Source organism: Phyllopteryx taeniolatus, chromosome 7 (genome assembly GCF_024500385.1).
Source record: "Phyllopteryx taeniolatus isolate TA_2022b chromosome 7, UOR_Ptae_1.2, whole genome shotgun sequence".
NCBI lineage: Eukaryota > Metazoa > Chordata > Actinopteri > Syngnathiformes > Syngnathidae > Phyllopteryx > Phyllopteryx taeniolatus.
The window spans coordinates 13,409,384-13,425,962 of NC_084508.1; the positions used below are offsets into that span (position 1 = coordinate 13,409,384).

Sequence of the window (16,579 nt, forward strand, 5' to 3'; positions counted from 1 at the left end):
GTTTTAGTGGGTACGTACGACCACCAGTGTTATATGGCCGGTTAGCTCAGTTGGACTAGAGCGTGGTGCTAATAACGCCAAGGTCACGGGTTCGACCCCCGTACGGGCCATGTCTTTCAGTGACAACAACTGTCGGGAAGCTCATATGTTTTTAAAGTCATTGGATTTAATAACAGCCAAGCAGAAAGCCAACTTTCTTTTGGTAAAAAAATCTATGGTTGCTTTTTATTTGCTAGCAATATTGCCAGGCCCAAACCAATATTAGGTGTACCATGCTTGAGCATTGATAGAAACGGTCAGATTTGTCCTGCGGGCGGGAGTATATGGTAAATGAATGGTTTTAGTGGGTACGTATGACCACCAGTGTTATATGGCCGGTTAGCTCAGTTGGACTAGAGCGTGGTGCTAATAACGCCAAGGTCACGGGGTCGACCCCCGTACGGGCCATGTCTTTCAGTGACAACAACTGTCGGGTAGCTCATATGTTTTTAAAGTCATTGGATTTAATAACAGCCTAGCAGAAAGCCAACTTTCTTTTGGTAAAAAAATCTATGGTTGCTTTTTATTTGCTAGCAATATTGCCAGGCCCAAACCAATATTAGGTGTACCATGCTTGAGCATTGATAGAAATGGTCAGATGTCCTGCGGGCTAGTATATTGTAAATGCATGGTTTACGTGGGTAAGTATGATAGTCAGTGACGTATGGCCGGTTAGCTCAGTTGGACTAGAGCGTGGTGCTAATAACGCCAAGGTCACGGGTTCGACCCCTGTACGGGCCATTTCTTTCAGCGACAATAGGTGTGGGGAGCTCATGTTTTTTATAAGTCATTGGATTTAATAAAAACCATTCAGAAAACCGACTTTATTCGAGTAAAGAAGTCAATGGACGCTATTTATTTGGTAGCAATATTGCCAGGCCCAAACCCATATTAGGTGTACCATGCTTGAGCATGGATCGAGACGGTCATGTACACTGCTGGAGCCAATGTATGGTAAATGCATGGTTTAGGTCGGTACATATGACCAACAGTAGTACGTGACCGGTTAGCTCAGTTGGACGAGAGCGTGTTGCTACTAACGACAAGGTCACCGGATCGGCCCCCGTACAGGCCATCGCTTTCGTTGACAATAGTTGTAGGGTACCTCATGTGTTTTTAAAGTCATTGGATTTAGTAACAGCCGTGCAGAAAGCCAACTTTCTTTTGGTAAAAAATCAATGGTTGCTTTTCATTTGCTAGCAATATTGCCACGCCCAAACCAATATTAGGTGAACCATGCTTGAGCATTGATAGAAACGGTCAGATTTGTCCTGCGGGATAGTATATGGTAAATCAATGGTTTTTAGTGGGTACGTATGACCACCAGTGTTATATGGCCGGTTAGCTCAGTTGGACTAGAGCGTGGTGCTAATAACGCCAAAGTCACGGGTTCGACCCCTGTACGGGCCATTTCATTCAGCGACATGAGCTCTAGGGTAGCTCATGTTATTTTAAGTCATTGGATTTAATAACAGCCGTGCCGAAAGCCAACTATCTTTTGGTAATAAATCTATGGTTGCTTTTTATTTGCCAGCAATATTGCCAGGCCCAAACCCATATTAGGTGTACCATGCTTGAGCATTGATAGAAACGGTCAGATGTCCTGCGGGCGCTAGTATATGGTAAATGCATGGTTTAAGTGGGTAAGTATGACAATCAGTGATGTATGGCCGGTTAGCTCAGTTGGACTAGAGCGTGGTGCTAATAACGCCAAGGTCACGGGTTCGACCCCCGTACGGGCCATTACTTTAGGTGACAATAGCTGTCGGGTCGCTCATGTGTTTTTAAAGTCATTGGATTTAATAACAGCCACGCAGAAAGCCAACTTTCTTTTGGTAAAAAATCAATGGTTGCTTTTCATTTGCTAGCAATATTGCCACGCCCAAACCCATATTAGGTGTACCATGCTTGAGCATTGATAGAAACGGTCAGATTTGTCCTGCGGGCGGGAGTATATGGTAAATGCATGGTTTAAGTGGGTAAGTATGACCACCAGTGTTATATGGCCGGTTAGCTCAGTTGGACTAGAGCGTGGTGCTAATAACGCCAAGGTCACGGGTTCGACCCCCGTACGGGCCATTACTTTAGGTGACAATAGCTGTCGGGTCGCTCATGTGTTTTTAAAGTCATTGGATTTAATAACAGCCACGCAGAAAGCCAACTTTCTTTTGGTAAAAAATCAATGGTTGTTTTTCATTTGCTAGCAATATTGCCACGCCCAAACCCATATTAGGTGTACCATGCTTGAGCATTGATAGAAACGGTCAGATTTGTCCTGCGGGCGGGAGTATATGGTAAATGAATGGTTTTAGTGGGTACGTATGACCACCAGTGTTATATGGCCGGTTAGCTCAGTTGGACTAGAGCGTGGTGCTAATAACGCCAAGGTCACGGGTTCGACCCCCGTACGGGCCATGTCTTTCAGTGACAACAACTGTCGGGAAGCTCATATGTTTTTAAAGTCATTGGATTTAATAACAGCCAAGCAGAAAGCCAACTTTCTTTTGGTAAAAAAATCTATGGTTGCTTTTTATTTGCTAGCAATATTGCCAGGCCCAAACCAATATTAGGTGTACCATGCTTGAGCATTGATAGAAACGGTCAGATTTGTCCTGCGGGCGGGAGTATATGGTAAATGAATGGTTTTAGTGGGTACGTATGACCACCAGTGTTATATGGCCGGTTAGCTCAGTTGGACTAGAGCGTGGTGCTAATAACGCCAAGGTCACGGGGTCGACCCCCGTACGGGCCATGTCTTTCAGTGACAACAACTGTCGGGTAGCTCATATGTTTTTAAAGTCATTGGATTTAATAACAGCCTAGCAGAAAGCCAACTTTCTTTTGGTAAAAAAATCTATGGTTGCTTTTTATTTGCTAGCAATATTGCCAGGCCCAAACCAATATTAGGTGTACCATGCTTGAGCATTGATAGAAATGGTCAGATGTCCTGCGGGCTAGTATATTGTAAATGCATGGTTTACGTGGGTAAGTATGATAGTCAGTGACGTATGGCCGGTTAGCTCAGTTGGACTAGAGCGTGGTGCTAATAACGCCAAGGTCACGGGTTCGACCCCTGTACGGGCCATTTCTTTCAGCGACAATAGGTGTGGGGAGCTCATGTTTTTTATAAGTCATTGGATTTAATAAAAACCATTCAGAAAACCGACTTTATTCGAGTAAAGAAGTCAATGGACGCTATTTATTTGGTAGCAATATTGCCAGGCCCAAACCCATATTAGGTGTACCATGCTTGAGCATGGATCGAGACGGTCATGTACACTGCTGGAGCCAATGTATGGTAAATGCATGGTTTAGGTCGGTACATATGACCAACAGTAGTACGTGACCGGGTAGCTCAGTTGGACGAGAGCGTGTTGCTACTAATGACAAGGTCACCGGATCGGCCCCCGTACAGGCCATCGCTTTCGTTGACAATAGTTGTAGGGTACCTCATGTGTTTTTAAAGTCATTGGATTTAGTAACAGCCGTGCAGAAAGCCAACTTTCTTTTGGTAAAAAATCAATGGTTGCTTTTCATTTGCTAGCAATATTGCCACGCCCAAACCAATATTAGGTGAACCATGCTTGAGCATTGATAGAAACGGTCAGATGTCCTGCGGGCGCTAGTATATGGTAAATGCATGGTTTAAGTGGGTAAGTATGACAATAGGTGATGTATGGCCGGTTAGCTCAGTTGGACTAGAGCGTGGTGCTAATAACGCCAAGGTCATGGGTTCGACCCCCGTACGGGCCATGTCTTTCAGTGACAACAACTGTCGGGTAGCTCATATGTTTTTAAAGTCATTGGATTTAATAACAGCCAAGCAGAAAGCAAACTTTCTTTTGGTAAAAAAATCTATGGTTGCTTTTTATTTGCTAGCAATATTGCCAGGCCCAAACCAATATTAGGTGTACCATGCTTGAGCATTGATAGAAACGGTCAGATTTGTCCTACGGGCGGGAGTATATGGTAAATGAATGGTTTTAGTGGGTACGTATGACCACCAGTGTTATATGGCCGGTTAGCTCAGTTGGACTAGAGCGTGGTGCTAATAACGCCAAGGTCACGGGTTCGACCCCCGTACGGGCCATTACTTTAGGTGACAATAGCTGTCGGGTCGATCATGTGTTTTTAAAGTCATTGGATTTAATAACAGCCACGCAGAAAGCCAACTTTCTTTTGGTAAAAAATCAATGGTTGTTTTTCATTTGCTAGCAATATTGCCACGCCCAAACCCATATTAGGTGTACCATGCTTGAGCATTGATAGAAACGGTCAGATTTGTCCTGCGGGCGGGAGTATATGGTAAATGAATGGTTTTAGTGGGTACGTATGACCACCAGTGTTATATGGCCGGTTAGCTCAGTTGGACTAGAGCGTGGTGCTAATAACGCCAAGGTCACGGGTTCGACCCCCGTACGGGCCATGTCTTTCAGTGACAACAACTGTCGGGTAGCTCATATGTTTTTAAAGTCATTGGATTTAATAACAGCCAAGCAGAAAGCAAACTTTCTTTTGGTAAAAAAATCTATGGTTGCTTTTTATTTGCTAGCAATATTGCCAGGCCCAAACCAATATTAGGTGTACCATGCTTGAGCATTGATAGAAACGGTCAGATTTGTCCTACGGGCGGGAGTATATGGTAAATGAATGGTTTTAGTGGGTACGTACGACCACCAGTGTTATATGGCCGGTTAGCTCAGTTGGACTAGAGCGTGGTGCTAATAACGCCAAGGTCACGGGTTCGACCCCCGTACGGGCCATGTCTTTCAGTGACAACAACTGTCGGGAAGCTCGTATGTTTTTAAAGTCATTGGATTTAATAACAGCCAAGCAGAAAGCCAACTTTCTTTTGGTAAAAAAATCTATGGTTGCTTTTTATTTGCTAGCAATATTGCCAGGCCCAAACCAATATTAGGTGTACCATGCTTGAGCATTGATAGAAACGGTCAGATTTGTCCTGCGGGCGGGAGTATATGGTAAATGCATGGTTTAAGTGGGTAAGCATGACCACCAGTGTTATATGGCCGGTTAGCTCAGTTGGACTAGAGCGTGGTGCTAATAACGCCAAGGTCACGGGTTCGACCCCCGTACGGGCCATGTCTTTCAGTGACAACAACTGTCGGGAAGCTCATATGTTTTTAAAGTCATTGGATTTAATAACAGCCAAGCAGAAAGCCAACTTTCTTTTGGTAAAAAAATCTATGGTTGCTTTTTATTTGCTAGCAATATTGCCAGGCCCAAACCAATATTAGGTGTACCATGCTTGAGCATTGATAGAAATGGTCAGATGTCCTGCGGGCTAGTATATTGTAAATGCATGGTTTATGTGGGTAAGTATGACAGTCAGTGACTTATGGCCGGTTAGCTCAGTTGGACTAGAGCGTGGTGCTAATAACGCCAAGGTCACGGGTTCGACCCCTGTACGGGCCATTTCTTTCAGCGACAATAGGTGTGGGGAGCTCATGTTTTTTATAAGTCATTGGATTTAATAAAAACCATTCAGAAAACCGACTTTATTCGAGTAAAGAAGTCAATGGACGCTATTTATTTGGTAGCAATATTGCCAGGCCCAAACCCATATTAGGTGTACCATGCTTGAGCATGGATCGAGACGGTCATGTACACTGCTGGAGCCAATGTATGGTAAATGCATGGTTTTGGTCGGTACATATGACCACCAGTAGTACGTGACCGGGTAGCTCAGTTGGACGAGAGCGTGTTGCTACTAATGACAAGGTCACCGGATCGGCCCCCGTACAGGCCATTGTTTTCGTTGACAATAGTTGTAGGGTACCTCATGTGTTTTTAAAGTCATTGGATTTAATAACAGCCGTGCAGAAAGCCAACTTTCTTTTGGTAAAAAATCAATGGTTGCTTTTCATTTGCTAGCAATATTGCCACGCCCAAACCCATATTAGGTCTACCATGCTTGAGCATTGATAGAAACGGTCAGATTTGTCCTGCGGGATAGTATATGGTAAATCAATGGTTTTTAGTGGGTACGTATGACCACCAGTGTTATATGGCCGGTTAGCTCAGTTGGACTAAAGCGTGGTGCTAATAACGCCAAAGTCACGGGTTCGACCCCTGTACGGGCCATTTCATTCAGCGACATGAGCTCTAGGGTAGCTCATGTTATTTTAAGTCATTGGATTTAATAACAGCCGTGCAGAAAGCCAACTTTCTTTTGGTAAAAAATCAATGGTTGCTTTTCATTTGCTAGCAATATTGCCACGCCCAAACCCATATTAGGTGTACCATGCTTGAGCATTGATAGAAACGGTCAGATGTCTTGCGGGCGCTAGTATATGGTAAATGCATGGTTTAAGTGGGTAAGTATGACAATCAGTGATGTATGGCCGGTTAGCTCAGTTGGACTAGAGAGTGGTGCTAATAACGCCAAGGTCACGGGTTCGACCCCCGTACGGGCCATTACTTTAGGTGACAATAGCTGTCGGGTCGCTCATGTGTTTTTAAAGTCATTGGATTTAATAACAGCCACGCAGAAAGCCAACTTTCTTTTGGTAAAAAATCAATGGTTGCTTTTCATTTGCTAGCAATATTGCCACGCCCAAACCCATATTAGGTGTACCATGCTTGAGCATTGATAGAAACGGTCAGATTTGTCCTGCGGGCGGGAGTATATGGTAAATGCATGGTTTAAGTGGGTAAGTATGACCACCAGTGTTATGTGGCCGGTTAGCTCAGTTGGACTAGAGCGTGGTGCTAATAACGCCAAGGTCACGGGTTCGACCCCCGTACGGGCCATTACTTTAGGTGACAATAGCTGTCGGGTCGCTCATGTGTTTTTAAAGTCATTGGATTTAATAACAGCCACGCAGAAAGCCAACTTTCTTTTGGTAAAAAATCAATGGTTGCTTTTCATTTGCTAGCAATATTGCCACGCCCAAACCCATATTAGGTGTACCATGCTTGAGCATTGATAGAAACGGTCAGATTTGTCCTGCGGGCGGGAGTATATGGTAAATGAATGGTTTTAGTGGGTACGTATGACCACCGGTGTTATATGGCCGGTTAGCTCAGTTGGACTAGAGCGTGGTGCTAATAACGCCAAGGTCACGGGTTCGACCCCCGTACGGGCCATGTCTTTCAGTGACAACAACTGTCGGGGAGCTCATATGTTTTTAAAGTCATTGGATTTAATAACAGCCAAGCAGAAAGCCAACTTTCTTTTGGTAAAAAAATGTATGGGTGCTTTTTATTTGCTAGCAATATTGCCAGGCCCAAACCAATATTAGGTGTACCATGCTTGAGCATTGATAGAAACGGTCAGATTTGTCCTGCGGGCGGGAGTATATGGTAAATGAATGGTTTTAGTGGGTACGTATGACCACCAGTGTTATATGGCCGGTTAGCTCAGTTAGACAAGAGCATGGTGCCAATAACGCCAAAGTCAAGGGTTCGACCCCCGTACTGGCCATTTCATTCAGCGACATGAGCTGTAGGGTAGCTCATGTTATTTTAAGTCATTGGATTTAATAACAGCCGTGCGAAAGCCAACTATCTTTTGGTAAAAAATCTATGGTTGCTTTTTATTTGCCAGCAATATTGCCAGGCCCAAACCCATATTAGGTGTACCATGCTTGAGCATTGATAGAAACGGTCAGATGTCCTGCGGGCGCTAGTATATGGTAAATGCATGGTTTAAGTGGGTAAGTATGACAATCAGTTATTTATGGCCGGTGAGCTCAGTTGGACTAGAGCGTGGTGCTAATAACGCCAAGGTCACGGGTTCGACCCCCGTACGGGCCATTACTTTAGGTGACAATAGCTGTCGGGTCGCTCATGTGTTTTTAAAGTCATTGGATTTAATAACAGCCAAGCAGAAAGCCAACTTTCTTTTGGTAAAAAAATCTATGGTTGCTTTTTATTTGCTAGCAATATTGCAGCCCCAAACCAATATTAGGTGTACCATGCTTGAGCATTGATAGAAACGGTCAGATTTGTCCTACGGGCGGGAGTATATGGTAAATGAATGGTTTTAGTGGGTACGTATGACCACCAGGGTTATATGGCCGGTTAGCTCAGTTAGACGAGAGCGTGGTGCTAATAACGCCAAAGTCAAGGGTTCGACCCCCGTACTGGCCATTTCATTCAGCGACATGAGCTGTAGGGTAGGTCATGTTATTTTAAGTCATTGGATTTAATAACAGCCGTGCGAAAGCCAACTATCTTTTGGTAAAAAATCTATGGTTGCTTTTTATTTGCCAGCAATATTGCCAGGCCCAAACCCATATTAGGTGTACCATGCTTGAGCATTGATAGAAACGGTCAGATGTCCTGTGGGCGCTAGTATATGGTAAATGCATGGTTTAAGTGGGTAAGTATGACTATAGGTGATGTATGGCCGGTTAGCTCAGTTGGACTAGAGCGTCGTGCTAATAACGCCAAGGTCAGGGGTTCGACCCCCGTACGGGCCATAATTTTAGGTGACATTAGCTGTCGGGTCGCTCATGTGTTTTTAAAGTCATTGGATTTAATAACAGCCACGCAGAAAGCCAACTTTCTTTTGGTAAAAAATCAATGGTTGCTTTTCATTTGCTAGCAATATTGCCACGCCCAAACCCATATTAGGTGTACCATGCTTGAGCATTGATAGAAACGGTCAGATTTGTCCTGCGGGTGGGAGTATATGGTAAATGCATGGTTTAAGTGGGTAAGTATGACAGTCGCTGATGTATGGCCGGTTAGCTCAGTTGGACAAGAGCGTGGTGCTAATAACGCCAAGGTCACGGGTTCGACCCCCGTACGGGACATGTCTTTCAGTGACAGCAACTGTCAGGTAGCTCATATGTTTTTAAAGTCATTGGATTTAATACCAGCCAAGCAGAAAGCCAACTTTCTTTTGGTAAAAAAATCTATGGTTGCTTTTTATTTGCTAGCAATATTGCCAGGCCCAAACCCATATTCGGTGTACCATGCTTGAGCATTGATAGAAACGGTCAGATTTGTCCTACGGGCGGGAGTATATGGTAAATGAATGGTTTTAGTGGGTACGTATGACCACCAGTGTTATATGGCCGGTTAGCTCAGTTGGACTAGAGCGTGGTGCTAATAACGCCAAAGGCACGGGTTAGACCCCCATACGGGCCATTTCGTTCAGCGACCTGAGCTGTCGGGTAGCTTATGTTATTTTAAGTCATTGGATTTAATAACAGCCGTGCCGAAAGCCAACTATCTTTTGGTAAAAAATCTATGGTTGCTTTTTATTTGCCAGCAATATTGCCACGCCCAAACCCATATTAGGTGTACCATGCTTGAGCATACAAGGCCTTCACAAAAAAACTGAAAATGTGGCTAGTTAACACCTATAGCTGCCAACACTAAAAGACAAGTATGTTATGTTGTCTTTTTGTTATGATCAAAAAAATTATGGCTTTATTCTCTCTTAATAGTATAGTTTGATTATGTATCCTGTATTATATTGTCTTGTAGATGTATTTTACTGCTTTTTTACATCATGGCCAGGGGACTACAGATGAAAACTAGCCTTCTGGCTAATTCTGGCTTTTTTAACCATGTGTACTTCATGTGTTTTATGAAATTGCATTGTCCCCTTTCAAAAATAAACTGAAACTGAAACTGATAGAAACGGTCAGATTTGTCCTGCGGGTAGTATATGGTAAATGAATGGTTTTTAGTGGGTACGTATGACCACCAGTGTTATATGGCCGGTTAGCTCAGTTGGGCTAGAGCGTCGTGCTAATAACGCCAAGGTCACGGGTTCGACCCCCATAAGGGCCTTGTCTTTCAGTGACAGCAACTGACGGGTAGCTCATATGTTTTTAAAGTCATTGGATTTAATAACAGCCAAGCAGAAAGCCAACTTTCTTTTGGTAAAAAAATCTATGGTTGCTTTTTATTTGCTAGCAATATTGCCAGGCCCAAACCAATATTAGGTGTACCATGCTTGAGCATTGATAGAAATGGTCAGATTTGTCCTGCGGTCGGGAGTTTATGGTAAATGAATGGTTTTAGTGGGTACGTATGACCACCAGTGTTATATGGCCGTTTAGCTCAGTTGGACTAGAGCGTGGTGCTAATAACGCCAAGGTCACGGGTTCGACCCCCGTACGGGCCATGTCTTTCAGTGACAACAACTGTCGGATAGCTCATATGTTTTTAAAGTCATTGGATTTAATAACAGCCAAGCAGAAAGCCAACTTTCTTTTGGTAAAAAAATCTATGGTTGCTTTTTATTTGCTAGCAATATTGCCAGGCCCAAAACAATATTAGGTGTACCATGCTTGAGCATTGATAGAAACGGTCAGATTTGTCCTACGGGCGCTAGTATATGGTAAATGCATGGTTTTAGTGGGTACGTATGACCACCAGTGTTATATGGCCGGTTAGCTTAGTTGGACTAGCGCGTGGTGCTAATAACGCCAAGGTCACGGGTTCGACCCCCGTACGGGCCATGTCTTTCAGTGACAACAACTGTCGGGTAGCTCATATGTTTTTAAAGTCATTGGATTTAATAACAGCCAAGCAGAAAGCCAACTTTCTTTTGGTAAAAAAATGTATGGTTGCTTTTTATTTGCTAGCAATATTGCCAGGCCCAAACCAATATTAGGTGTACCATGCTTGAGCATTGATAGAAACGGTCAGATTTGTCCTGCGGGCGGGAGTATATGGTAAATGAATGGTTTTAGTGGGTACGTATGACCACGAGTGTTATATGGCCGGTTAGCTCAGTTGGACTAGAGCGTGGTGCTAATAACGCCAAGGTCACGGGTTCGACCCCCGTACGGGCCATGTCTTTCAGTGACAACAACTGTCGGGTAGCTCATATGTTTTTAAAGTCATTGGATTTAATAACAGCCAAGCAGAAAGCCAACTTTCTTTTGGTAAAAAAATCTATGGTTGCTTTTTATTTGCTAGCAATATTGCCAGGCCCAAACCAATATTAGGTGTACCATGCTTGAGCATTGATAGAAACGGTCAGATTTGTCCTGCGGGCGGGAGTATATGGTAAATGCATGGTTTAAGTGGGTAAGCATGACCACCAGTGTTATATGGCCGGTTAGCTCAGTTGGACTAGAGCGTGGTGCTAATAACGCCAAGGTCACGGGTTCGACCCCCGTACGGGCCATGTCTTTCAGTGACAACAACTGTCGGGTAGCTCATATGTTTTTAAAGTCATTGGATTTAATAACAGCCAAGCAGAAAGCCAACTTTCTTTTGGTAAAAAAATCTATGGTTGCTTTTTATTTGCTAGCAATATTGCCAGGCCCAAACCAATATTAGGTGTACCATGCTTGAGCATTGATAGAAACGGTCAGATGTCCTGCTGGCGCTAGTATATGGTAAATGCATGGTTTACGTGGGTAAGTATGATAGTCAGTGACTTATGGCCGGTTAGCTCAGTTGGACTAGAGCGTGGTGCTAATAACGCCAAGGTCACGGGTTCGACCCCCGTACGGGCCATTTCTTTCAGCGACAATAGGTGTGGGGAGCTCATGTGTTTTATAAGTCATTGGATTTAATAAAAACCATTCAGAAAACCGACTTTCTTCGAGTAAAGAAGTCAATGGACGCTATTTATTTGGTAGCAATATTGCCAGGTCCAAACCCATATTAGGTGTACCATGCTTGAGCATGGATCGAGACGGTCACGTACACTGCTGGAGCCGATGTATGGTAAATGCATGGTTTTGGTCGGTACATATGACCACCAGTATTACGTGACCGGGTAGCTCAGTTGGACGAGAGCGTGTTGCTACTAATGACAAGGTCACCGGATCGGCCCCCGTACAGGCCATTGCTTTCGTTGACAATAGTTGTAGGGTACCTCATGTGTTTTTAAAGTCATTGGATTTAATAACAGCCGTGCAGAAAGCCAACTTTCTTTTGGTAAAAAATCAATGGTTGCTTTTTATTTGCTAGCAATATTGCCAGGCCCAAACCAATATTAGGTGTACCATGCTTGAGCATTGATAGAAACGGTCAGATTTGTCCTACGGGCGGGAGTATATGGTAAATGAATGGTTTTAGTTGGTACGTATGACCATCAGTGTTATATGGCCGGTTAGCTCAGTTGGACTAGAGCGTGGTGCTAATAACGCCAAAGTCACGGGTTAGACCCCCGTACGGGCCATTTCATTCAGCGACATGAGCTGTAGGGTAGCTCATGTTATTTTAAGTCATTGGATTTAATAACAGCCGTGCCGAAAGCCAACTATCTTTTGGTAAAAAATCAATGGTTGCTTTTCATTTGCTAGCAATATTGCCACGCCCAAACCCATATTAGGTGTACCATGCTTGAGCATTGATAGAAACGGTCAGATGTCTTGCGGGCGCTAGTATATGGTAAATACATGGTTTAAGTGGATAAGTATGACGATCAGTGCTGTATGGCCGGTTAGCTCAGTTGGACTAGAGCGTGGTGCTAATAACCCCAAGGTCACGGGTTCGACCCCCGTACGGGCCATTTCTTTCAGCGACAATAGGTGTGGGGAGCGCATGTGTTTTATAAGTCATTGGATTTAATAAAAGCCAAGCAGAAAGCCAACTGTCTTTTGGTAAAAAAATCTATGGTCATAGAGTACTGCTTTTTTACATCATGGCCAGGGGACTACAGATGAAAACTAGCCTTCTGGCTAATTCTGGCTTTTTTAACCATGTGTACTACATGTGTTTTATGAAATTGCATTGTCCCCTTTCAAAAATAAACTGAAACTGAAACTGATAGAAACGGTCAGATTTGTCCTGCGGGTAGTATATGGTAAATGAATGGTTTTTAGTGGGTACGTATGACCACCAGTGTTATATGGCCGGTTAGCTCAGTTGTACTAGAGCGTGGTGCTAATAACGCCAAGGTCACGGGTTCGACCCCCATACGGGCCATGTCTTTCAGTGACAGCAACTGTCGGGTAGCTCATATGTTTTTAAAGTCATTGGATTTAATAACAGCCAAGCAGAAAGCCAACTTTCTTTTGGTAAAAAAATCTATGGTTGCTTTTTATTTGCTAGCAATATTGCCAGGCCCAAACCAATATTAGGTGTACCATGCTTGAGCATTGATAGAAACGGTCAGATTTGTCCTGCGGGCGGGAGTATATGGTAAATGAATGGTTTTAGTGGGTACGTATGACCACCAGTGTTATATGGCCGGTTAGCTCAGTTGGACTAGAGCGTGGTGCTAATAACGCCAAGGTCACGGGTTCGACCCCCGTACGGGTCATGTCTTTCAGTGACAACAACTGTCGGGTAGCTCATATGTTTTTAAAGTCATTGGATTTAATAACAGCCAAGCAGAAAGCCAACTTTCTTTTGGTAAAAAAATGTATGGTTGCTTTTTATTTGCTAGCAATATTGCCAGGCCCAAACCAATATTAGGTGTACCATGCTTGAGCATTGATAGAAACGGTCAGATTTGTCCTGCGGGCGGGAGTATATGGTAAATGAATGGTTTTAGTGGGTACGTATGACCACCAGTGTTATATGGCCAGTTAGCTCAGTTAGACAAGAGCGTGGTGTCAATAACGCCAAAGTCAAGGGTTCGACCCCCGTACTGGCCATTTCATTCAGCGACATGAGCTGTAGGGTAGCTCATGTTATTTTAAGTCATTGGATTTAATAACAGCCGTGCGAAAGCCAACTATCTTTTGGTAAAAAATCTATGGTTGCTTTTTATTTGCCAGCAATATTGCCAGGCCCAAACCCATATTAGGTGTACCATGCTTGAGCATTGATAGAAACGGTCAGATGTCCTGCGGGCGCTAGTATATGGTAAATGCATGGTTTAAGTGGGTAAGTATGACAATCAGTTATTTATGGCCGGTTAGCTCAGTTGGACTAGAGCGTGGTGCTAATAACGCCAAGGTCACGGGTTCGACCCCCGTACGGGCCATTAAGTTAGGTGACAATAGCTGTCGGGTCGCTCATGTGTTTTTAAAGTCATTGGATTTAATAACAGCCAAGCAGAAAGCCAACTTTCTTTTGGTAAAAAAATCTATGGTTGCTTTTTATTTGCTAGCAATATTGCCAGGCCCAAACCAATATTAGGTGTACCATGCTTGAGCATTGATAGAAACGGTCAGATGTCCTGCTGGCGCTAGTATATGGTAAATGCATGGTTTACGTGGGTAAGTATGATAGTCAGTGACATATGGCCGGTTAGCTCAGTTGGACTAGAGCGTGGTGCTAATAACGCCAAGGTCACAGGTTTGACCCCCGTACGGGCCATTTCTTTCAGCGACAATAGGTGTGGGGAGCTCATGTGTTTTATAAGTCATTGGATTTAATAAAAACCATTCAGAAAACCGACTTTCTTCGAGTAAAGAAGTCAATGGACGCTATTTATTTGGTAGCAATATTGCCAGGCCCAAACCCATATTAGGTGTACCATGCTTGAGCATAGATTGAGATGGTCACGTACACTGCTGGAGCCAATATATGGTAAATGCATGGTTTTGGTGGGTACATATGACCACCAGTGTTATGTGGCCGGTTAGCTCAGTTGGACTAGAGCGTGGTGCTAATAACGCCAAGGTCACGGGTTCGACCCCCGTACGGGCCATTTCTTTCAGCGACAATAGGTGTGGGGAGCGCATGTGTTTTATAAGTCATTGGATTTAATAAAAGCCAAGCAGAAAGCCAACTGTCTTTTGGTAAAAAAATCTATGGTCATAGAGTACTGCTTTTTTACATCATGGCCAGGGGACTACAGATGAAAACTAGCCTTCTGGCTAATTCTGGCTTTTTTAACCATGTGTACTACATGTGTTTTATGAAATTGCATTGTCCCCTTTCAAAAATAAACTGAAACTGAAACTGATAGAAACGGTCAGATTTGTCCTGCGGGTAGTATATGGTAAATGAATGGTTTTTAGTGGGTACGTATGACCACCAGTGTTATATGGCCGGTTAGCTCAGTTGTACTAGAGCGTGGTGCTAATAACGCCAAGGTCACGGGTTCGACCCCCATACGGGCCATGTCTTTCAGAGACAGCAACTGTCGGGTAGCTCATATGTTTTTAAAGTCATTGGATTTAATAACAGCCAAGCAGAAAGCCAACTTTCTTTTGGTAAAAAAATCTATGGTTGCTTTTTATTTGCTAGCAATATTGCCAGGCCCAAACCAATATTAGGTGTACCATGCTTGAGCATTGATAGAAACGGTCAGATTTGTCCTGCGGGCGGGAGTATTTGGTAAATGAATGGTTTTAGTGGGTACGTATGACCACCAGTGTTATATGGCCGGTTAGCTCAGTTGGACTAGAGCGTGGTGCTAATAACGCCAAGGTCACGGGTTCGACCCCCGTACGGGTCATGTCTTTCAGTGACAACAACTGTCGGGTAGCTCATATGTTTTTAAAGTCATTGGATTTAATAACAGCCAAGCAGAAAGCCAACTTTCTTTTGGTAAAAAAATGTATGGTTGCTTTTTATTTGCTAGCAATATTGCCAGGCCCAAACCAATATTAGGTGTACCATGCTTGAGCATTGATAGAAACGGTCAGATTTGTCCTGCGGGCGGGAGTATATGGTAAATGAATGGTTTTAGTGGGTACGTATGACCACCAGTGTTATATGGCCAGGTTAGCTCAGTTAGACAAGAGCGTGGTGTCAATAACGCCAAAGTCAAGGGTTCGACCCCCGTACTGGCCATTTCATTCAGCGACATGAGCTGTAGGGTAGCTCATGTTATTTTAAGTCATTGGATTTAATAACAGCCGTGCGAAAGCCAACTATCTTTTGGTAAAAAATCTATGGTTGCTTTTTATTTGCCAGCAATATTGCCAGGCCCAAACCCATATTAGGTGTACCATGCTTGAGCATTGATAGAAACGGTCAGATGTCCTGCGGGCGCTAGTATATGGTAAATGCATGGTTTAAGTGGGTAAGTATGACAATCAGTTATTTATGGCCGGTTAGCTCAGTTGGACTAGAGCGTGGTGCTAATAACGCCAAGGTCACGGGTTCGACCCCCGTACGGGCCATTAAGTTAGGTGACAATAGCTGTCGGGTCGCTCATGTGTTTTTAAAGTCATTGGATTTAATAACAGCCAAGCAGAAAGCCAACTTTCTTTTGGTAAAAAAATCTATGGTTGCTTTTTATTTGCTAGCAATATTGCCAGGCCCAAACCAATATTAGGTGTACCATGCTTGAGCATTGATAGAAACGGTCAGATGTCCTGCTGGCGCTAGTATATGGTAAATGCATGGTTTACGTGGGTAAGTATGATAGACAGTGACTTATGGCCGGTTAGCTCAGTTGGACTAGAGCGTGGTGCTAATAACGCCAAGGTCACGGGTTTGACCCCCGTACGGGCCATTTCTTTCAGCGACAATAGGTGTGGGGAGCTCATGTGTTTTATAAGTCATTGGATTTAATAAAAACCATTCAGAAAACCGACTTTCTTCGAGTAAAGAAGTCAATGGACGCTATTTATTTGGTAGCAATATTGCCAGGCCCAAACCCATATTAGGTGTACCATGCTTGAGCATAGATTGAGATGGTCACGTACACTGCTGGAGCCAATATATGGTAAATGCATGGTTTTGGTGGGTA

At 43.7% G+C, this 16,579-nt stretch overlaps 39 non-coding genes across 39 annotated transcripts; all 39 read left to right on the plus strand.

The window, feature by feature from the left end:
* The first annotated feature begins 35 nt into the window (after positions 1-35).
* Positions 36-110, plus strand: trnai-aau (transfer RNA isoleucine (anticodon AAU)). The gene has a single exon. It is a non-coding gene; the product is annotated as a tRNA-Ile (tRNA).
* A 262-nt stretch (positions 111-372) lies between these two features.
* Positions 373-447, plus strand: trnai-aau (transfer RNA isoleucine (anticodon AAU)). The gene has a single exon. It is a non-coding gene; the product is annotated as a tRNA-Ile (tRNA).
* A 258-nt stretch (positions 448-705) lies between these two features.
* On the plus strand, positions 706-780 carry trnai-aau (transfer RNA isoleucine (anticodon AAU)). The gene has a single exon. It is a non-coding gene; the product is annotated as a tRNA-Ile (tRNA).
* A 594-nt stretch (positions 781-1,374) lies between these two features.
* trnai-aau (transfer RNA isoleucine (anticodon AAU)) lies at positions 1,375-1,449 on the plus strand. Its single transcript has one exon. It is a non-coding gene; the product is annotated as a tRNA-Ile (tRNA).
* Positions 1,450-1,707: 258 nt separating this feature from the next.
* On the plus strand, positions 1,708-1,782 carry trnai-aau (transfer RNA isoleucine (anticodon AAU)). Its single transcript has one exon. It is a non-coding gene; the product is annotated as a tRNA-Ile (tRNA).
* A 261-nt stretch (positions 1,783-2,043) lies between these two features.
* Positions 2,044-2,118, plus strand: trnai-aau (transfer RNA isoleucine (anticodon AAU)). Its single transcript has one exon. It is a non-coding gene; the product is annotated as a tRNA-Ile (tRNA).
* A 261-nt stretch (positions 2,119-2,379) lies between these two features.
* trnai-aau (transfer RNA isoleucine (anticodon AAU)) lies at positions 2,380-2,454 on the plus strand. Its single transcript has one exon. It is a non-coding gene; the product is annotated as a tRNA-Ile (tRNA).
* A 262-nt stretch (positions 2,455-2,716) lies between these two features.
* trnai-aau (transfer RNA isoleucine (anticodon AAU)) lies at positions 2,717-2,791 on the plus strand. The gene has a single exon. It is a non-coding gene; the product is annotated as a tRNA-Ile (tRNA).
* A 258-nt stretch (positions 2,792-3,049) lies between these two features.
* Positions 3,050-3,124, plus strand: trnai-aau (transfer RNA isoleucine (anticodon AAU)). Its single transcript has one exon. It is a non-coding gene; the product is annotated as a tRNA-Ile (tRNA).
* Positions 3,125-3,717: 593 nt separating this feature from the next.
* Positions 3,718-3,792, plus strand: trnai-aau (transfer RNA isoleucine (anticodon AAU)). The gene has a single exon. It is a non-coding gene; the product is annotated as a tRNA-Ile (tRNA).
* A 262-nt stretch (positions 3,793-4,054) lies between these two features.
* Positions 4,055-4,129, plus strand: trnai-aau (transfer RNA isoleucine (anticodon AAU)). The gene has a single exon. It is a non-coding gene; the product is annotated as a tRNA-Ile (tRNA).
* Positions 4,130-4,390: 261 nt separating this feature from the next.
* trnai-aau (transfer RNA isoleucine (anticodon AAU)) lies at positions 4,391-4,465 on the plus strand. Its single transcript has one exon. It is a non-coding gene; the product is annotated as a tRNA-Ile (tRNA).
* Positions 4,466-4,727: 262 nt separating this feature from the next.
* trnai-aau (transfer RNA isoleucine (anticodon AAU)) lies at positions 4,728-4,802 on the plus strand. The gene has a single exon. It is a non-coding gene; the product is annotated as a tRNA-Ile (tRNA).
* Positions 4,803-5,064: 262 nt separating this feature from the next.
* Positions 5,065-5,139, plus strand: trnai-aau (transfer RNA isoleucine (anticodon AAU)). Its single transcript has one exon. It is a non-coding gene; the product is annotated as a tRNA-Ile (tRNA).
* A 258-nt stretch (positions 5,140-5,397) lies between these two features.
* Positions 5,398-5,472, plus strand: trnai-aau (transfer RNA isoleucine (anticodon AAU)). The gene has a single exon. It is a non-coding gene; the product is annotated as a tRNA-Ile (tRNA).
* Positions 5,473-6,066: 594 nt separating this feature from the next.
* trnai-aau (transfer RNA isoleucine (anticodon AAU)) lies at positions 6,067-6,141 on the plus strand. Its single transcript has one exon. It is a non-coding gene; the product is annotated as a tRNA-Ile (tRNA).
* Positions 6,142-6,399: 258 nt separating this feature from the next.
* On the plus strand, positions 6,400-6,474 carry trnai-aau (transfer RNA isoleucine (anticodon AAU)). The gene has a single exon. It is a non-coding gene; the product is annotated as a tRNA-Ile (tRNA).
* Positions 6,475-6,735: 261 nt separating this feature from the next.
* trnai-aau (transfer RNA isoleucine (anticodon AAU)) lies at positions 6,736-6,810 on the plus strand. The gene has a single exon. It is a non-coding gene; the product is annotated as a tRNA-Ile (tRNA).
* A 261-nt stretch (positions 6,811-7,071) lies between these two features.
* On the plus strand, positions 7,072-7,146 carry trnai-aau (transfer RNA isoleucine (anticodon AAU)). Its single transcript has one exon. It is a non-coding gene; the product is annotated as a tRNA-Ile (tRNA).
* Positions 7,147-7,740: 594 nt separating this feature from the next.
* On the plus strand, positions 7,741-7,815 carry trnai-aau (transfer RNA isoleucine (anticodon AAU)). The gene has a single exon. It is a non-coding gene; the product is annotated as a tRNA-Ile (tRNA).
* Positions 7,816-8,076: 261 nt separating this feature from the next.
* trnai-aau (transfer RNA isoleucine (anticodon AAU)) lies at positions 8,077-8,151 on the plus strand. Its single transcript has one exon. It is a non-coding gene; the product is annotated as a tRNA-Ile (tRNA).
* Positions 8,152-8,408: 257 nt separating this feature from the next.
* Positions 8,409-8,483, plus strand: trnai-aau (transfer RNA isoleucine (anticodon AAU)). The gene has a single exon. It is a non-coding gene; the product is annotated as a tRNA-Ile (tRNA).
* A 261-nt stretch (positions 8,484-8,744) lies between these two features.
* Positions 8,745-8,819, plus strand: trnai-aau (transfer RNA isoleucine (anticodon AAU)). The gene has a single exon. It is a non-coding gene; the product is annotated as a tRNA-Ile (tRNA).
* Positions 8,820-10,069: 1,250 nt separating this feature from the next.
* trnai-aau (transfer RNA isoleucine (anticodon AAU)) lies at positions 10,070-10,144 on the plus strand. The gene has a single exon. It is a non-coding gene; the product is annotated as a tRNA-Ile (tRNA).
* A 262-nt stretch (positions 10,145-10,406) lies between these two features.
* On the plus strand, positions 10,407-10,481 carry trnai-aau (transfer RNA isoleucine (anticodon AAU)). Its single transcript has one exon. It is a non-coding gene; the product is annotated as a tRNA-Ile (tRNA).
* A 262-nt stretch (positions 10,482-10,743) lies between these two features.
* On the plus strand, positions 10,744-10,818 carry trnai-aau (transfer RNA isoleucine (anticodon AAU)). Its single transcript has one exon. It is a non-coding gene; the product is annotated as a tRNA-Ile (tRNA).
* A 262-nt stretch (positions 10,819-11,080) lies between these two features.
* Positions 11,081-11,155, plus strand: trnai-aau (transfer RNA isoleucine (anticodon AAU)). The gene has a single exon. It is a non-coding gene; the product is annotated as a tRNA-Ile (tRNA).
* A 260-nt stretch (positions 11,156-11,415) lies between these two features.
* trnai-aau (transfer RNA isoleucine (anticodon AAU)) lies at positions 11,416-11,490 on the plus strand. The gene has a single exon. It is a non-coding gene; the product is annotated as a tRNA-Ile (tRNA).
* Positions 11,491-12,085: 595 nt separating this feature from the next.
* trnai-aau (transfer RNA isoleucine (anticodon AAU)) lies at positions 12,086-12,160 on the plus strand. Its single transcript has one exon. It is a non-coding gene; the product is annotated as a tRNA-Ile (tRNA).
* A 258-nt stretch (positions 12,161-12,418) lies between these two features.
* trnai-aau (transfer RNA isoleucine (anticodon AAU)) lies at positions 12,419-12,493 on the plus strand. The gene has a single exon. It is a non-coding gene; the product is annotated as a tRNA-Ile (tRNA).
* A 341-nt stretch (positions 12,494-12,834) lies between these two features.
* trnai-aau (transfer RNA isoleucine (anticodon AAU)) lies at positions 12,835-12,909 on the plus strand. Its single transcript has one exon. It is a non-coding gene; the product is annotated as a tRNA-Ile (tRNA).
* Positions 12,910-13,171: 262 nt separating this feature from the next.
* Positions 13,172-13,246, plus strand: trnai-aau (transfer RNA isoleucine (anticodon AAU)). The gene has a single exon. It is a non-coding gene; the product is annotated as a tRNA-Ile (tRNA).
* Positions 13,247-13,840: 594 nt separating this feature from the next.
* On the plus strand, positions 13,841-13,915 carry trnai-aau (transfer RNA isoleucine (anticodon AAU)). Its single transcript has one exon. It is a non-coding gene; the product is annotated as a tRNA-Ile (tRNA).
* A 260-nt stretch (positions 13,916-14,175) lies between these two features.
* On the plus strand, positions 14,176-14,250 carry trnai-aau (transfer RNA isoleucine (anticodon AAU)). The gene has a single exon. It is a non-coding gene; the product is annotated as a tRNA-Ile (tRNA).
* Positions 14,251-14,509: 259 nt separating this feature from the next.
* On the plus strand, positions 14,510-14,584 carry trnai-aau (transfer RNA isoleucine (anticodon AAU)). Its single transcript has one exon. It is a non-coding gene; the product is annotated as a tRNA-Ile (tRNA).
* A 341-nt stretch (positions 14,585-14,925) lies between these two features.
* trnai-aau (transfer RNA isoleucine (anticodon AAU)) lies at positions 14,926-15,000 on the plus strand. The gene has a single exon. It is a non-coding gene; the product is annotated as a tRNA-Ile (tRNA).
* Positions 15,001-15,262: 262 nt separating this feature from the next.
* trnai-aau (transfer RNA isoleucine (anticodon AAU)) lies at positions 15,263-15,337 on the plus strand. The gene has a single exon. It is a non-coding gene; the product is annotated as a tRNA-Ile (tRNA).
* Positions 15,338-15,932: 595 nt separating this feature from the next.
* trnai-aau (transfer RNA isoleucine (anticodon AAU)) lies at positions 15,933-16,007 on the plus strand. Its single transcript has one exon. It is a non-coding gene; the product is annotated as a tRNA-Ile (tRNA).
* Positions 16,008-16,267: 260 nt separating this feature from the next.
* On the plus strand, positions 16,268-16,342 carry trnai-aau (transfer RNA isoleucine (anticodon AAU)). The gene has a single exon. It is a non-coding gene; the product is annotated as a tRNA-Ile (tRNA).
* Positions 16,343-16,579: the final 237 nt, after the last annotated feature.